This window comes from Petaurus breviceps, unplaced genomic scaffold (genome assembly GCF_028583685.1).
Source record: "Petaurus breviceps papuanus isolate PSGF00001 unplaced genomic scaffold, PetGlider_PUasm1.0 98, whole genome shotgun sequence".
In the NCBI taxonomy this organism is placed as follows: Eukaryota; Metazoa; Chordata; class Mammalia; order Diprotodontia; family Petauridae; genus Petaurus; species Petaurus breviceps.
Window position 1 is genome coordinate 59127636 of NW_027187460.1, and position 18628 is coordinate 59146263.

At 42.0% G+C, this 18628-nt stretch overlaps 1 long non-coding RNA gene across 1 annotated transcript in view; it reads left to right on the forward strand.

Annotated features, from left to right (window-relative positions):
- The first annotated feature begins 414 nt into the window (after positions 1–414).
- Positions 415–18628, forward strand: part of LOC138155831 (uncharacterized) — a 23716-nt gene continuing 5502 nt past the window's right edge. Inside the window, exons 1-2 of the long non-coding RNA XR_011167003.1 lie at positions 415–595; positions 4141–4214. This is a non-coding gene — a long non-coding RNA (uncharacterized lncRNA). The remainder of the gene's footprint in view (positions 596–4140; positions 4215–18628) is intronic.

Below are 18628 nucleotides of genomic sequence, written 5' to 3' on the forward strand. Positions count from 1 at the left end.
TTTTGGGGGGGGGGAGGCAATTGGTGCTAATGACTTGCCTGGGCCACACAGTTAATAAGTGTCTGAGGCCAGATTTGAATTCATGTTCTCCCGACTTCAGGACCAGTGAGTGCTCTGTGCACCGTGCCAACTAGCTGCCCCCAACTGCTCTTCCTTGTAAAACAGTTTTCATGGACCCCCCTGTGATGACTGACTGTAGTTATATTATTGGCATGTATTGATTAAGACAATATGTAACAGCACAAAGGTACTATGAATTCTATGATGACTTGAAAACATTTGAAAAATATGAGTACACACGTAATAGGTATCCCACCCATTTCTGGAATGACACCACTACTTAGGTTCACTGGGAGAGCAAATTTTTGGCCAGTGCCACGTCCCTCTTCCCTCCCCTCTACCCAGTGTATTCTTTACCAACAGAACAGGATGATATCAGGCTGCTCTGGTTTGGCTCCCAGCCCTTGGCAGCTTAGGATTCCTCTCTTTGCTCTGAGGAATACACCCTGCCCTTTGGAAGCTCAGGAATATGCCAAGACTGCTGAGCTTCTGGGCGTAGACTTTGCAGACTCACCCACTTGGCTCCTGTTTCAAGGTAAGGAAGGGTTTCAGACTCAGGGGAGTCTGCCTGGCCCCTAACTAGAAAGCTCCTTCTTCCTGAGTTTGCACACCTGCCTTCTTGAGTTCTGTGCCATGGTCCAGGAAACCCACAACCATCCACTGTCATCTGCTCTGCTGAAATTCTGTTCTATTTTCATTTCTGCTGGCTCTCAGACTCAAGCTCCCAAATCTTTCTGTTGGTACAGGGGTAGCCGTGTGGGTCCCCTCAGTAGCCTCTATGTAGCATAACCAATCTTTTAGGGTGAGAATGCCCAGGGTACCTCTTTTAGACTAATCAATACATATTCACCTCTATTTTCAGTCAAGGATTTATTAAGCACCTTCTATGGTTCCAGGTACTGTGCTAAGCACGGGAGAGGAAAGAGAGGGGAGAGGGGGGAGAGGGGGGGTGAGACAGAGACAGACAGACAGAGACAGAGAGGCAGAGAAAAAGACAAAGAGAGAGAGACAGAGAGAGAAGAGGACCTCTACTTTTTTTTTTTTAAAGCAATTGGGGTTAAGTAACTTGCTCAAGGTTACACAGCCAGTTATTTCTGGGTGTGGTGCTAAGTATCAGAGCCCAGATTCGATCCCAGGTCATCCCAACTCTGGGGCCAGTGCTCTTACTCACTGTGCTACCTGGCCGCTCCAGACCTCTACTTTCAAGAAGCTTCAAATCCAATAGGGGAAGACAAAAAAAGGAATCTGAAGTTAGGGAGTGAAGGGGAGAGAAGAGATAGGGTGGTGCAGCCAGGTGAAAAATGAGATGTTTAAGTTTAGTTTCTCCTTAAATGGAAGTTTGGAGTTCATGGCCCCACCCTCCAATCAGAGAGGCAGAGAGTAATGGTGACTTGGAGTAACAGGACTGATGAGGTCTAACAGGATGATGAAATTATCTCAAAAATAATTTTGCTATTACACTCCACACTCTTCCCACTGGGCATTCCAGCTCCCACCATGGTAAGACCATACCACAGCTAGACCCTATACAATGCGCTCTGACCATCTTCCACCCATGTTACTGTCATCACAAAGGTCATATGCAGGTTTCCCCCTACTCCTTCCTTCCCCTGCTTTTGTCTTGGTTTTCCCCTTTCACACTTTGGTTTCCTGCAGAATATTATTCCATTCACTATACCTGTGATCAATCAGGCCAAATACTCCATTCACGGTAACCACTCCTTTATTTTTGTTGCCTTCTCTTATTAGAATTAAAGCTCCTTGAGGGAAGGGGCTGACTTATCTATTGTAGCTGTAAATGCTTAATAAGTTCTTTGTCATACATTCATTCATTCATTCTTGTTAAAGAGCCTCATTGCCTTCACCTTGCAGGCCCATAAAAAGACTTGCTTCTTAAGCAATTCTGTGAAATACCTAATTTTCTCCTGGAAAGTCTCTAGTATACCCAGTGGGATTAGGGTGAGTTAAATCCCTTAACTTGGGGTAGCTAGGTGGCACAATAAATAGAGCACCAGCCCAGGAGTCAGGAGGACCTGAGTTCAAATTTGACCTCAGACATTTAACATTTACTAGCCATGTGACCTTGGGCAAGTCACTTAACCCCAACTGCCCTGCCTTCCCCTCTCCAAAAAGCAAAATAAATAAATCCCTTAACCTTTTCCTTACCTTGCAGTACAGGGGATAGGTAGTAGGCTGCCACTATTATGGTCAGTGCTTCCTTCTGAATATTTCTGAGGCATATGATAAACACAATACCCTTTTTCATTTGTCCTTTCAGCTCACATCATTTATCTTCCCTTATTCTCCCTCTTACCCTGGTCAATAAGTACCTTGACATTCAAGTGGTCCTAAAGCCCCCAAAACCTTCTATGAAATACCAGAAACTATACAGGAGGAATATGAAGCATTTGCAATCCTTTGCCAATATTCCTGCTGTGATGTCAATGGTCCTTGTCCACTTTGCACATATACATGTGAGACATATCCTTTATTCAGTCTACAGATGGCATGTTTCCTTATTTATGAATTCACAGATGGGTTAATGGACCCCTTGCAGCAACTTCTTAGCTCTTCCATTTGTCTGTGGTCCACCAGGTGGGAACCACTACTCCATAGAATTCCTTTTGGCTCCATTGAACATCTCATGCTTTCTGGATCCTGTTTGGTAAATTGGTTGATGTTCCTGGTCTGATTTCCTCCAAACTTTACATCTGGGTTCCTCTTCCTAAACTTAAAAAATTAATTCCTCAAGGAAATATCAAAGCTTCTATTCTCAGGCCACATGTTGACCCAAGGCCTCTCCCCCTACAAAACTGTCCCTTCTCTCCTTTTCTGTATCTTCTCCTGCTCTGGGGATGAGCAGTGTCAGCAGAGTAGAAAGAACGTGGATGAAGCCAGAGGTTTCAGAAAAGCCTTTGGCTTCTCACCAGGGATTCAATTCAGATTTGAATCTCTGCTCCACCAATTATTACCTGAGTGACCTTGAAAATGTTGCCAAACCTCTCTGGGCCCCAGTTTCCTTATGTGCAAAATAGAGGATTAGACCAGATGATTCAATAAGCATTTATTTATCCCAACAGGGAAAGGCCACAGCTAAGTGTTGTATATCCTGCTCTGTTTCTTACTTCCAACACTTTGGCTGGATTGTCCTTGCCAATCAATTCAAGTTGACATCACACTGCTTCAGTAGCCCTGGGGCAGCAGCCTTAGCCCTCAGCCAGCAGCAGCCAGGTAGGTCATACCACTAGTCTACAGGGATCCTTTCCTCTCTTACTATCTATGCTTCTCATTGACACAGCACACGGGATTTTATACAGTAATTTATACTCTTATGCCCCCAACTAGACTGTAAGATGTGTGAGGGCAGAGACCAGTCTGATACCTACAAGTTGCACATTCTGCACATAATTGGTGTTGTTGTTCAGTCATGTCTATCTCCTTTGTGACCCCATTTGGGGTTTTCTTGACAAAGATACTAGAGTAGTTTGCCATTTTCTTCTCCAGCTCATTTTCTAGATAAGGAAGTTGAGGCAAACAGAGTTAAGTGACTTGCCCAGGGTCACACAGCTAGGAAGTTTCTGAGATCATATTTGAACTCAGAAAAAAAAGTCTTTCTGACTTCAAGCCAGGTGCTCTGTCTACTCTGCCACCTAACTGCCCATCTACATATAATTAACACTTAGGAAAGGTGTCTGGTCTGGTGATGACTATTAATACCCAAACACATTAGCTGGGTGATAAATCAGACTTTCCAAGAGGAAACCAAAGTAATTGTGAGAAACTCCCAGAATTTCCTTTTATGAATAGCAGTTCAAGAAAGTGATTCTGGTGGATCCCCATCACCTAAAGAGATAGATGTAAAGTTTGCAACAATCAGTCCTACGGACCATCCAGCTCCAGATTTTGTCTTTCACTAACACCAAAGAATAGAACAGTGTGTGTGTGTGTGTGTGTGTGTGTGTGTATGTGTGTGTGTGTATGTGCATACATCATATCTAACACAGCATCCCTTAGTATTCCACCTTCTACCCCACAGAATATCCTTGGTTATTTTATAGCTACTCTTCCCTCCTTTTCTAGACCTTCTCTAGCTCTGAGGATAAACAGTGGGGACTGCAATGGAAAGAATACTGACCTGGAGCCAGAGGATGCAGGTTTGAATGTTTGCTCTGCTAACTACCTTGTGATCTAGGACAAGCTGCAAACCTCCCTGGGTATTGGTTTCCTTGTCTGTAAAATTAGAGGATTGAACTGGATGATTTCTTTTTTTATTATTATTTTTTCACTTTTTTGGAGGGCAATTGGGGTTAAGTGACTTGCCCAAGGTCACATGGCTAGTTTTTGTGTTAAGTGTCTGAGGCCAGATTTGAACTCAGGTGCTCCTGACTCCAGGGACAATGCTCTATTCACTGCGCTACCTAGCCACCCCTGAACTGAGTGATTTCTAAAGTCAACAATTCAAGAACAAACATTTCTTACTGTTTGTCAGACACCATGCAGGGCACTCAGGAGACAAAGATAAAAATGAAATAGTCTTTAAAATTTTTTAAATTTAATTTCTTTCTTTTTAAAATTCAGTTTGGTTTATTTTTCAGTTGCAAATTCTCTCCCTCCTCTATTCCCTCCACCACCCATTGAGAAGACAAGAAGAAGAAAGTCCATTACATCTATGTTCAGTTATACAAAACAAATTCCTGTGTTAACCAAGGAAAGGAAAAGAGGAGGGGTGGCTAGGTAGCACAGTGAATAGAGTACTGGCCCTAGAATCAGAAGGACCTGAGATCAAATCCAGCCTCAGACACTTAACACTTTCTAGCCATATGACCTTGGGCAAGTCACATAATCCCAATTGCCCCGCCCTTCCCCCTCCAAAAACAAAAAAAAGTTCAAAAAAAAGAAAAGAGAAGAGGGGAGGGGAGTGGAGGAAAGAAGAGAGGAGAGAGGAGAAAGGGGAGAGAAAGGGAGAGGAGGGGAGGGGCTATTGGTCTTTCTCATTTCTGTCTCCTGAAACACATTTTCTCCATTCTCACTTTTTCCCAGCTTTGCATCAGTCACCAGCTATTATAGTGTATGGGTCAACTAGGTGGTGAGTGAATGGAGTGCCAGGCCTGGAGTCATTTTTCCTGAGTTCAAATCTGACCTCAAACACTTACTGACTGTGTGACCCCAGGCAAGTCACTTAATCCTGTTTGCTTCAGTTTCCTCATCTATAAAGACAACCTGGAGAAAGAAATGGCAAGCCACTTTAGCATCTTTGCCAAGAAAACCCAAACAGGGTCTTGTAGAGTCAGACTTGACTGAAAATGACTAAACAGCAACAAATATAAAATATATACTAGAGGTCAGGATAGCCCAGGGGTGACATATGCAGAATTTTGTAAAAGCAACAGCAACAACTTAGAGTTTCTAGAAGGCAGAAGTGAGGAGGGAATGCTCTATGGGCATAGGAGACAGTTTCTGCAAAGGCATGGACACTGGATGTGAAATGTGTCTGAGTAACAGGGAATGGGCTAGTTTGGCTGAAATGTGGTGTATATGAAGAGTAATATGAAATAAGCTTAGAAAGGTACACTGGAGCCATACTGTGAAAGTCTTTAAAGAACAACTAGAGGAGTTTGTAATTTATTCTACAAGCAAAAGGGTGCCACTGGAGTTCCTTGAGAAGGGCAATGATGTAGACAGACTTGTGGTTTAGGAATTTCCATTTGGTAGCTGTATGTAGGATGAATTAACGAAGGGAAAGTCTGGGGACAGGGAAACCAATTAGTAAGCTATTCTAATAGTCCAGACAAGAAGTGATGATGCCCTCCCTTAATTAGTATGGTAGACTGTGTGGAGAGATAGGAATGGAGGAGAGAGAGGATGAAAAGGTAGAATCAATAAGACTTGTCAAGTAATTAGATATGGGGGAGAGGGGTGAGGGAAAGGCAGAGTCACAGGTTGGGAAACTGGGTGACTAGAAGTATATTGTTCCTTTGATAGAATATAGGAGTTAGGAAAAGGGATGTGTTTGAGAGGAAAGATAACGAGTTCTCTTTTGGACATGTCCAGTTCGAGACGTCTATGGGACATTGAGTTGGAGATGTCCATAAGACTGGTAATGTGGGATTAGAAATAAGGTGAGGTAAAGCTGAATCTTTAAATCTGGCAAGATGCTAGGTGAACTGCACAGGGGCTGATGAGATCAGCAAGAGAGAATTTATAGTGTAGGAATGGAAGAATCTGAGGGGATATTCATGTATAGGGGATGGGACATGGATGATAATCAAACAGAAGAGACTGAGGAGTAGCCAGATAGGTAGAAGAAGCATGAAAAAGAAATGCCATAAAACCCCAAGGAGGAAGGTGTTTAAGGGAGATGGGGCGGGCAGGCAAGGAGGTCCATAGTGTCAAGTGTTTGAAAAGAGAAGGATAAGGACTGAGAATAGGCTTTCAGATTTGACAGCTAACAGCACATTGGTAACCTTGGAGAAAAATATTATCAGTTAAGTGATGAAATCAGAAGCCAGACTGCAAGGCGTTGAGAATTGAGTGCAAAGTGAGAAAATGTAGAGGATGAGTGTGGCTGGAATTTTCTAGGAATTTGTCTGTGAAAGGAAGGAGAGATATAGCTTGAGAGTGTGGGATAATTAAGGGAATGTGTTTTTCTAAGGATAGGGGAGAGCTGGGCATGGTGGGAAGTAATGAGTCTGTGGATAAGGAGAGACTGAAAATTAGGCAGAGAGTGGGGAAAATGAAAGAGCAAGCTCCCAGAAGAGATGGGACGATGAGATTCAGGATACAAGGACTGGCATTTGCATGATCAAGAGCTTCCCCCTCCTTTAAGAAGAGAGTGCAGAGAAGCCCTTTTCTTCTCTCTTCTATCCAACCTTTCCCCCCTGAACAATTGACATTCTGGTGGACCATGATAGAATTTTGATAGACAATTTCTGGCCACATATGATTCATCTTCTGAGAGTTCTCTGACTGGCCTTTGATCTGGAAGAGCTGTGGACTCAAGAGACCTTTGAAAAGAGACAATTTCTGACTGGTCTTCACTGTGTCTCTTGAGGTAAAATTATATAACCCCGTGAGGGGTGGGGTCTTTCCTCCACCCATGATCATCCCACTAACAAGGCAACTTATGCCTGAGGCCTAAACCTGGTAAGATTGTGCCAGGACCCCTGATTTTTTTTTTAAAGCAATTGGGGTTAAGTAACTTGCTCAAGGTTACACGGCCAGTTTTCTTGTGTGGGTGTTGAGTATCTGAGGCCGGAACCAATCCCGGGTTCTCCGGACTCCAGGGCCAGTGCTCTTACTCACTGTGCCACCTAGCCACCCCAGGACCCCCGATTTTTGACCTCTCTATTTCCATTTTCTTTCCTTTAGGAAGTCTTCAGCAGTAACAGAATCTACCAGAGCAGTTGAGGTTTTGGTACTGGCAAGACTGAACTGGCAGCAAGAGTAAGGGTTAGCCCCAGTAGGGGAAGAGTCAGAATCCGAGAGAGAAGTCATTACATAGAGAAACAAACTTGACTGTTTGATCTGCCAGTGCTGGGGTGTAGAAGAGAAATGTGAAATGCTTATTAGCAGTCTTGTAAAAGCTGCTTTATGTTCCCAGGAAGTTCAACAATCAACCTTCCAGATCATGGCATCTGTAGCAATAAGTTGATACTGTATCTTATTTAAACTATTCTGCAAATGTGCACTGTGATTATTAGCATTGCTTTCTTTGTGGGAATAAACAGCCAGCTCCATACATAATTCATATTGAGCTATGGGGTTCCCCAAATAGGGTAGAATGACACTCAATATGAATATGAATATTCGTGGGGAAAGAAGTTCAGAGAGTTAGGAGTGGATTCCAGAGATCCAGGAAGAATGAGCATGGCTGACTTGGGTACTTGCCTTAAAATGAAACTTCTAGGAGGAAATGACCAATGAAAGGAAGGGGCCAAAGGATTAGACTCACCTTCCAGGGTGAGAAGGCTACAGTGGCATGGTAGAAAAAGCAGTCCAAAGATTCAGGAGTGAAATCTGGATAGGAATGAAAGAGTAAAGGAGAAGTAACATTCTCTGAGCCCATGTAGGACAAGGAATCATTATGTCATTTCTCTTCCACCATCCCTGCCCCAAATGAAAATCAATTTCAACCACAAGAGCCTTAATTGACTGAGGAAATATGAAAAAAACAGAGCAATGGTGACTCTCCTGGTTCCTGCAGAAGCTTTTTTCTTCAGGAAAAGCATCAGTGGGTGTTGGGGATGGTTGCTGGTGTTTATTTCATTTCTCTCAAATTAAATCCAGAAACTCAGGAAACACAACAGAAGTAAAGTCAATTGGAAAACAGATAAATTTAAATAATCGCAATTAAGTCACACCAGGAAAACAAGGCTTTCTAAAAGTAGGAATAAGATATATTGGCAGCCTAGTCCTGGGGTCTATGGCATAATTATCCTCTCCATCTTTCTCCACTTTTCCCATGATGCCAGGAGGGACATCTGTAGACAGAGGGTCTACACAGTCCAATCCTCTGAGTTTAGTTTATGCACCATAGGGAATATCTATGGCAATTTTTTTTAATCCCAGGCTCTCTTCCTTCTGATACCCAATTTGCTTTTAGGACAGCTTCCTCTGCCATAAATTGGACTATGCCCAAGGAAAACCAATTTCAATATTAATCTAAGAAGAACATAATTAGGAAAACTTGTCTGTTGCTCAAAATATTATGTAATTTTCACAAAGCCAAATGCCATGGTACATATTTGGATTGCCTGCTTTCATGAAATTTTCAGTTTACTAAGGGAGGTGCCGTGATATAATGGTTAGAACTCAATGTGAAATCAGAGTCATAGGATCAGATTTAGACCTGGATGGAACCTCAGAGGCAATTGACTTCGATCCACTCATTTTACAGATGAGAAAACTGAGGCCCAGAGAGGTTAAGTGATTTCACCACAGTCACACGGCTAGCAAGTTCAAAGGCAGTATTTTTAACTCAGGTCTTCCTGACATTAAGTTCAGTGCTCTATCTACTACACTAAACTTTCTCTATAGTACACCTGGGTTTAAATCCCACCAGAGATACTTACTAACTGTTTGACCCTGGGCAAATCACTTAACTTTTCTGAGTGTTATTTTCTCCATATGTAGAACAGCACCTACCTCACAGGATGGTACTGAATATCAAGTGAGAACAAGAATTTAAAGTGTTTTTTAAAACTTAAAGCACTATATAGATGTCAGCTGCAATGAAAAAAACACCAACAACATTATTCTATAGTACACACAAAAATAACTGATGTAGTAGAAAAGGCATTGTGTTGGAATCCGAAGACCTGGGTTCAAATCCCAGCTCTTCTGAATGCTACCTGTGTGGACTTGGACAAGTCCTTTAATCTCTCAAGATCTTGGTTAAAAGTAAATGAGGGAGCTAACTAATTAGAGTAGATAGTCTCCTAAACTCCCCTAAGCTCTAAATCTTTGAACTATATTAAAAAAAAATAGTTGATATGTGAATAAAAGAGATATAACCAATGTGTTAGTCACTTTCCTGATCTCCAGTCCCACATCACCAAATGCCTGTTGGACATTTCCTACTCAAGCTTAACATGTCTAAAACAGAACTCATCATATTTCTCTCCCAAACCCTTTCTACTTCTGTTGAGTACAGCGCCATCTTTCAAATAATACTAATTTACAGCCTCAGTCATCCTTTACTCTTGTCTTCTCCCTCACTCCACACATCCAATTAGTTTCTAAGTTTTGATTCCACCTCAGCAACAGCTTTCACACCCCTCCCTTCATCTATAGATCACCTCTCTAGTCCAGACCCTTGTGGGTCACTTTTTGAATACACCATTGAACTAAGCTCCTAATGAATCTCCCTGCCTCTAGACTCTCCTGTCTGCATTTCTTCTTTCATGGAAGTATCAAATTGGTCCTCCTAAGGAACAGGCCTGATCATAACTCCTCTGCTCAAAAAGCTCCAGTGGCTTACTACCTCTAGGATAAAATACAAACTGTTTGGTATCCATAGCCCTTCACAATCTGACTCTAGCCTAACTTTATGGGTTTTATTGTGCATTTTTTCTTCCTTGATATTATGGGTCAGTTTTCAGTCATGTCTGATTCTTTGTGACCCCATTTGGGGTTTTCTTGGTAAAGATACTGGAGTGGTTTGCCATTTGCTTCTCCAACTCATTTTACAAATGGGGAAACTGAGGCAAAGGGGGTTAAGGGATTTGCCCAGGGTCACACAGCTAGTGCCTGAGGCCAACTTTGAACTCTGGTCTTACTGACTCTAGGCCTAACCCTCTATCCTCTGCACCTAGCTGCCTTATTCCTCCTTACCCACTTTGCTTTTCAAAGCAGCCTATTTGTCATTCCATAAAAATAACATTCCATTCACTTTTTCCATGTCTTTCTCTCCATGTTTTTGGCACTGTAACTCACACTCTTCTTGATTCCTAGAGTTTCATGTCCCTGCTCTCTCTGACCATACCTCAGTATTCTTTGCTGGATTTTCATCTGGATCATGCCCACTAGTTAAGGGTATCCCACAAGACTCTGTCCTAAGCCTTTCTTTTCTTCTCCCTTTATACTATTTTTCTTGGTGATCTCATCTGCTCCTATGGTGCATATGACTATTTAGATAGCCCTAATTTCTCTCCACATTTCCAGTCTCATCTCTCCAACTGCCTATTAAACATCTTGAGATACACGTCCACAGATATCTTAAATTCAATATTTCCAAAACTGAAATCACTATCTTTCCCCCTAAAATTTTCTTCTATTCATGACTTTCCTATGATTGTTGAAGGTACCACTATCCTCCCAGTCATCCAAACTCACAACATAGCTGTTATCCTCAACTTCTTTCCCTCTTGCCTATGTCCAAACACTTGCTAAGTCCTGTCAATACTACCTTTGCAACATCTCTCTCTTTTTTTCTTTTTTTTTGTCTTTTTGGAGGAGGGAAGGCAGGGCCATTGGGGTTAAGTGACTTGCCCAAGGGCACACAGCTAATAAGTGTTAAGTGTCTGAGGCTGGACTTGAATTCAGGTTCTCCTGACTCCAGGATGGGTGCTCTATTCACTGTGCCACCTAGCTGCCTTGACATCTCTTTTTTAAAAATTTGTTAAATTTATTTTATTTTTAATTTATGGAATAAAACAAGCATTTCTAAACATAGTATATATTTTTTAAAAAAATGATTGCACATGAAACCGTTAATCTATTCTATATAATTGCTACTTCTTTAAAATATATAATAAAGTTATCATGTAAATTTATTTTTTAGTTTCTTTTTTTTCTTCCCTTTTCAATCCCTGGTCCTACAGATAGATACCATTAGACACATATATGTTTATATATGTAAAATCAACCTATACATACTTCTATTTATCAGTTCTTTCTCTGGATGCAGACAGTGTCTTCCTTCATATATCCTTTGTAGTTAATTTGAGTATTTATAGTTGTCAAAATTACTTATTCACTTAAAGTTGTTCTTATGACTGTGTACAATGTTCTCTTGGTTCTGTTCATTTCACTCTTCATAATTTTGTGCAAGTCTATTTATGGTTTTCTAAGACCATTGAATTCATTTCTTATAGCACAGTAGTATTCCATCACAATCATATACCAAAACTTGTTCAGCCATCACAGCTTTTCTTATATACACCCTTTTCTCTCCTCTGAAGCAGCCACATCCCTGATTCAAGCCCTACTGTACTACTGCAATAACTTTCTGGTTGGTTTCCCTGCTTCAAGTCTCTCCACTCAAATTTATACTCTGTTCAGCTCTCCAAGTGATTTTCCTCAACAGTTAGTCTCACCATGTCTCCTCTTCCCCCGGAACCTCCAGTGCCACACACTATACAATGCACTCCAGTGGCTCCCAATTTACCTCCAGGATAAAATATAAAATCCTATGTATGGCTTTTAAAGCCCTTCTAACTTGGCTCCTTCCTATCTTTCCAATCTTTTTCCACCTTGCTCCCTTCCACACTAGCTTTTGTACTGTTCCTCAAACAGGACACTGGACTTCTCAACTCTCAGCATTTTCGCTGGTTGTCCCTCATGCCTGAAACTCTTTCTCCTCCTCTTGCCTCCTGGCTTCCCTGATTTCCCTTAGGTCCCATCCTCTTCCAGAAACCTTTCCCAATCTCCCTTAAGACTTGTGCCTTCCAACTAAGATTGTCTTCAATTTTATTCTTTCTATAGGTGGTTTATGTGTTGTCTCTCTTATTAAACTGTGAACTCCTTGGGAGAAGGGACAAGGGTTTTGGGTTTTGGGCTTGGGGTTTTTTGGAGGGGGGGTTTGCCTTTCTTTGTATATCCAGGGCATATCACAGTCCTGGGAAACATGTTCAGTCATTTTTTTCAGTCACATTGGACTCTTTGTGACTACATTTGGGGTTTTATCAGTAGAGATACTGGAGTGATTGCCATTTCCTTCTTCAGCTCATTTGACAGATGAGGAAACTGAGGCAAACAGGGTAAAGTGGCTTGCCTGGGCTCATACACTAGTAAGTGTCTGAGGCTAGCTTTGAACTCTGGAAGATAAGTCCTCCTGACTCCAGGGTCAGCACTCTATCTTTGCTACCTAACTACCCTGCCTGAGATAGAGTAGGTGCCTAATAAATGCTTGTTGATTTGAATTGACTTGTAAAAGCTATCTTCCTCGTTGGCACCAAACTTTCACCACACCTTTGCCTCAGCTCCCTTCAAAACTCAATCCAAGTGATCCCTCCTTTATGAGGCCTTTTCTAACATCTGCAGTTGATATTGCCACACTCCCAAATTCTTTTTTTAAAGTATGTATTTAATTTGTATTTACATTTGTGTCTGCATACCAATTTCACCAACAGTATATATTCTCCTGGAGGGCAAGTGCTGCTTTATTTTTGACTTTGTATCCCCAATAGCCAGGATACAGAAGACACTTAGTAAATGTTGATTAATCGGTTAACTCTTGATTGCAATATGAAAGTTGTCTGGGGGGAGTGAAAACTTCTGAGGCAGATTTGGATTGTTAACTTCCCTCTTCTTCCTCCATTGCTGCTGTCAGTCGGCAGCAAGCCCTTTTGGGAATGTTTCGACCCCTACCTTCAGTCCTTTGTCTGCTTTCTGGCCTCTGTGGGCACCTTCTCCCAGCTAGTGGGAGTCAGGGATAGCAACCAACCAATGGGAGTGAGGGACAATGGGGAAAATATGACCCTGCTATGTTAGGGTTTAAAAACTTTGTTCACCATACATTGTGTGCCTCTTCCTCATGATCAGTCATGGGGAAGACCACCCTCTTCTCCTGGGGAAGAGAATAAATTCCTGTTCTTATCCTAAGAGGTCTCTGTGTTCTTGATTAAATTTTGGATGAGGTTTTTCATCCCAAACAAAGTCAAGGTAGAAAAAAATCATTACTGGGGCGGCTAGGTGGCGCAGTAAGTAAAGCGCTGGCCCTGGAGTCGGGAGGACCCGAGTTCGGTTCCAGCCTGAGACACTTAACACCCACACAAAAATACTAGCCGTGTAACCTTGGGCAAGTTATTAACCCCAAAAATTGCCCTCCAAAAGGCAAAAAAAAAAAATCATTACCAATGAATGAAGCCTTCCTGAATAAGATGGCATTTGGTTGGACTTTAAGGAATAAGTCTTCAACAGGTAGATGGGGAATAGGGTCAAAGTCAATAGAGTCAATAAACATTATATTAAGCAACTGCCCTGCTGAGCTCTGAAGATAGAAAGAAAGATAGTACCTCCCTTCAAGGAACTCCCGATCTAATTAGGGAGATAACACATAAAACAAAGTTAAAAAGGTATAAGGGGAGAAGTTATGGGTAGGGGAGTGATGAAGCCATAGGGTGTTGGGAAATGGTCTAAGGAGGTGAGAATTTCTGAGTTGATTTCATTGTACAAACAGTGAGTTTTTGGAGATGATGAAGTCCAGGGAAGTATGGAGGTGGGAAATAAAGAGGCCCTGTATGTCCTCTCTAAGTAGTAGGTGGAAGATCTAAGAAGAACTCTCCAATGTCCATCCTCCAAGGGCCCAATCAGAGAGAGAGAGAGAGAGAGAGAGTGAAAGGCCCCAGGGACACAGGGGTGATAGATGAGGAGATGTGAGTTTCTGAGTTGATTTCTGACTAATAGGAGTGGGAGGAGGGAGATGAGAAGGGGAGAAGAGAATGATAGGTTTAGGGAATGGAATGAGTAGTTCTATAGGTAGGGGAGGACAGGGCATGTAGACAGGCTGTAAAAGTGCTTCAGTCTGGCTGGAAAGTAGAGTTCTTCCTAATTCTAGGCCCGATGCTATAACCACAGCAACACCTAGATACTGTAGTTGGCAGTTTGATGGTCAGAACATGTCCATATAGTGTGTCATGCCCAGGAGCCAGTGTTTTTGTAAGTCCAAACCCAAAGCTGGGATGGATTTTCCAAGGGACAGCTCTGTGAAGCTGGATGCAGGAGATGGGATTCTGGATTGATTGAGAGAAAACTGAGTATAATGCTGCATACCTTTTGTTAGACAGACATGTGGAAAAAAACCTCATAAGAGACAGGCCAAGGGTGTCCAGATGTGAGCTTTTGATTGGCTTCTGGGAGCCCTTAGGACAGAGGACACATAGTAGAATCTGGTCACCGCCATCATGCCCTTTGACTTCCCTTGCAACTCTAGACAATGTTAGTAGAATTTAGATACTCACCATTTCCTCTTAGTGAGATCATTCTTTCTTTCCTGCTTTGTGTTGAGGTATTTTATCTTATTCCCAGTGGAATAATTTTTTCATTATTATGTTTGTTTTGGTCTATTTTGACCTTTATAACTTCCCCATATTCTATCTGCCTATATGACTTCAGTTTTGCCTGGATAAATGGGTTTACTCGATATTCACTATTTGTAGTAGTTTTTTGTGTAACCAGCATTTGTTGAGAGGGAACAAAATTGGCTAGGAGAAGCTGAGATCTGCCCTGTCCTTTTGAGAGTGATGAGTAAAGTGTTTTTCCTTCCGAACTCCTTAGAATGGTGTCCCTAGATTAAATATATTTGAGGAATGGCAGATAGATATGTGTAGCCCAATATTCCTCTGAGAGATAGGAAATATCTCTAATATTCAGCAGTCTTACATTTTGCCTGCCTTTCTCCCCAGTTAGACTGGTGATACTACTGGCAGGGCCTTTCCTACTCCCTGAAAAGGTGAGCCAGACATCAGCTTGTATCTATCTATACATGCCACTGGTGAGTTGCATCTTTATATTTAGACAGTCCTCTCCACCCCTGCCACATATATGTTAACACCTTTCAAAAAAGATGTCTGGTCCCTGGCACATCTATTGAACTGACATAGGTAGGTTTCTGATTGAGCACATCCTGTTTAATATCAACATCCACTGAGCAATAAAGGATGGTTTCTACCTAATAGGAAATGCCCTTCCTGGCAGTATCCAGAAAATGCCAACTGAGAGGGCTATGTGACAACTGGGAAGCACATATCTGACTCTTGTGGACAAAGGTCACTATGGAAAGTGACATTATGAAAGCTCACTGGCCTAGGATTCTGGACACCTGGCTTCCAATCCTACCTCTGACAGATGAGTTTGGCCAAGTTACTTAACCTCCTTCCTTGCCCTCAAGGAGTTGATATTCTGTTGGGGGTGGCAGGGAAAGAATAATATACGCTCAGTTAAGTAAATATAAAATATATAAAAAGTAATTGGGGGCATAAAGGGAAAGGGGTACCAGCAAGGATATGGGATCAAGAGAGAATAGGAAAAGTCACATATAGAGGTGAGGCTTGAACTGAGCCTTTAAGGAAGCTAGGTATTCAAAAAGGAGGGAGGAAGAAGTAGGTCAAACAGTTTCTTCCCTTGTAAAATAAGGGGGTTGAATTATATGCTCTCTAAGGTTCCTTCCAATGCTAACATTTTATGTTTCTAATTGATCTTATGTCAAGTCACATTACTTCCCTGAGCCTCAGATTTCCCTTCTGTAAAATGAGGTGGGAGGGACTAGGTCCTATGATCCTAATTAGCTTGAGTTCTTAGGAGAAAAGTCAAATTAAGATTCAAAATATGTTTGTCACTGTGATTATAAAATTAGCCTTTCTACCAAATGAAGAGTGTTTAATCTAGTACAGCACCAAATTCTCAGGAAATAAGTATAATGCTAATGACATTTCACATTGGAAGGTCTCCTCTGCAATTTCCAAGAAGTATTACCTATTAGTGCAAAGACAGAATCTGAAGCCAGGACTTCTAGTACTGCCTTGGCCACTTACAAGCTGTGGCATCCCGGGTGAGTCACTTAGCTCTGAGCCCCAGGTCCCTCATTTTAAAAATAGTGTGAATTTTGCACCAACTTCCTCACAGGACTTTTCAATCAATAAGCATTGAAGTCCTTACTATGTGCCAAAAACAGTGTGAGGTATTGGAGGCACCAAGATAAAAGCAAAACTGTTCCTACTCACAAGTAAGTCACTTAGGAAAGCAGCAGTTACATATATACATGTGTACAAAATGAGGAAAAGTCCTTGGAAATTGCAAAGAATTGTGATAAGCTATTGCTACTTATAACTAAGACAGAATGCTTTCGTTTCAAAATCTCATTTCTCAGTGCATTGTGGGATTGAGGTTTTCATTAGAAGAGAGATTAAAAGAGTAGAAGATTAGGCAAAGGAGAGCCGGGGGCAAAGCCGCTGAGACTTAATGAAGCCCGTCCCTTTAAGAAATTAGATTTCAATTACAGATTTGGGATGAGCTACCAACTGAAAGTGCTGTGACCCCCACAAAATTCCTAGTTTCTAAATCCCTTTAATTAGCCTGACCTAAGAATATGCCCCATGGGCTTGATTTTCTTCTTTCTGGGAAGTCAATAAGAACAAATAATGAGTAAGAGCAAGCAAACAGCCTACATCTAGCCTAAAAATCAAGAAATTACTCCAGAAATGTGGAAGAAGTAGACCAGATACTAAAAAGTGCTAAAAAACAAAAAAAGAATAAATGCCAAAAAGAAAAGTACCATCTCATGTGTTAACCAGAAATCTCTCTGATGTGATTTTGATACAATGGAGATGGGCTGCATCTGGAGTAGGTGACAGAGATTTTGATAGGGTAGGAATACCAGAGCCAAAATTATCTTCAACAGGTCACCCCTTTGCTCAAAAAATCATCAGTGGCTCACTTTGCCTACTGATTGAGATTCAAGCTCTCTTTTTGACATGAAAAAGAATCTGCCCCATTCTTCAGGATAGAGCTTTTCTTTCTCTCTGTGACCCCACTTTTTTGCTTTCTCTAGGACCTTGCTCCAGAGGTCACTCCTCTCATGAATTCTCACTCTCTTCTTTTCCACAGTCTCCTTCCCATCCATTTACAAAAATTCTCAGGTTTCCCATCCTTAAAAAGTCTCCCTTTGACCATTCTGCTTCATCTAACTAAGATCTCATTTCTTCCATTCAGAGCCAAACTTCCTGAAAAAATGTGTTTATACCAGAGGCTTTCACTTCCTCACCACCCACTCTGTCCTCAACCCCTTGAATTGTGGTTTCTGTCTCTACCGCTCTATGGAAATAACTCTCTCAAGTTACCTGCTAATTCCTGAGATGATGCCTTACTTCCTCTTCATTTCTCTGCACCATCTGACACAGTTGCCTACCTCCTTCCCTTGGATCCTTTCTTAGTTTCAGGGACACAACAGTCTCTGAGTTCTCCTACTTTTGTAACATCTCTTTCTCTGTCTTCTTATGATGGTCCCTCAATTCCCTTATCAGCCTGTAAGGTGGACTTTCTCCGAGGTTCTATCCTCATTCTCTTACACACACACACACACACACACACACACACACACACACACACACACACACACACACACACACACACACCCACACACACACACACACACCCCCACACCCACCCACACACACACACACACACACACACACACACACACACACACACACACACACACACACACACACACACACACACACACACACACACACCACCCTGATGAAGACCTTACCACATTCCTGGGCTATTGCGAAAGCCTCTGGTTGATTTCCTTGCCTCAACTCTCTCCCCACTCCATTCCCCTGTTCCACTCAGCTACCAAAAGTGATCTTTCCAAAATTCAGGTCACATTCACACCAGCACTCCCCCCATTCAATACACTCCAAAGGCTTCCTGTTGCCTTCAGGATGAAATACAAAATCTTTCATTTGTCTTTTAAAGCCCTTCACAACCTGACTGGCCCCTTCTCACCTTTCTAGTCATTTTATATCTTATTCTCCCCTCTGCCCCCCCCCATGTATTCTGTGACCCAGTGTCCATGGCCTCCTTGCTGTTCCTTGTACATGCGTGACATTCTTCACTCAGAGTATTTTTTTTTTAAAGCAATTGGGGTTAAGTAACTTGCTCAAGGTTACACGGCCAGTTATTTCTGGGTGTGGTGCTAAGTATCTGAGCCTGGATTTGATCCCCAGGTCATCCCTACACTGGAGCCGGTGCTCTTACTCGCTGAGCCACCTGGCCGCCCCAAAAACCTTTGATTTTGCTCATTCCAGAGGATGAGGGAGGCAGGTTTGGGTTTTGTTTTTTT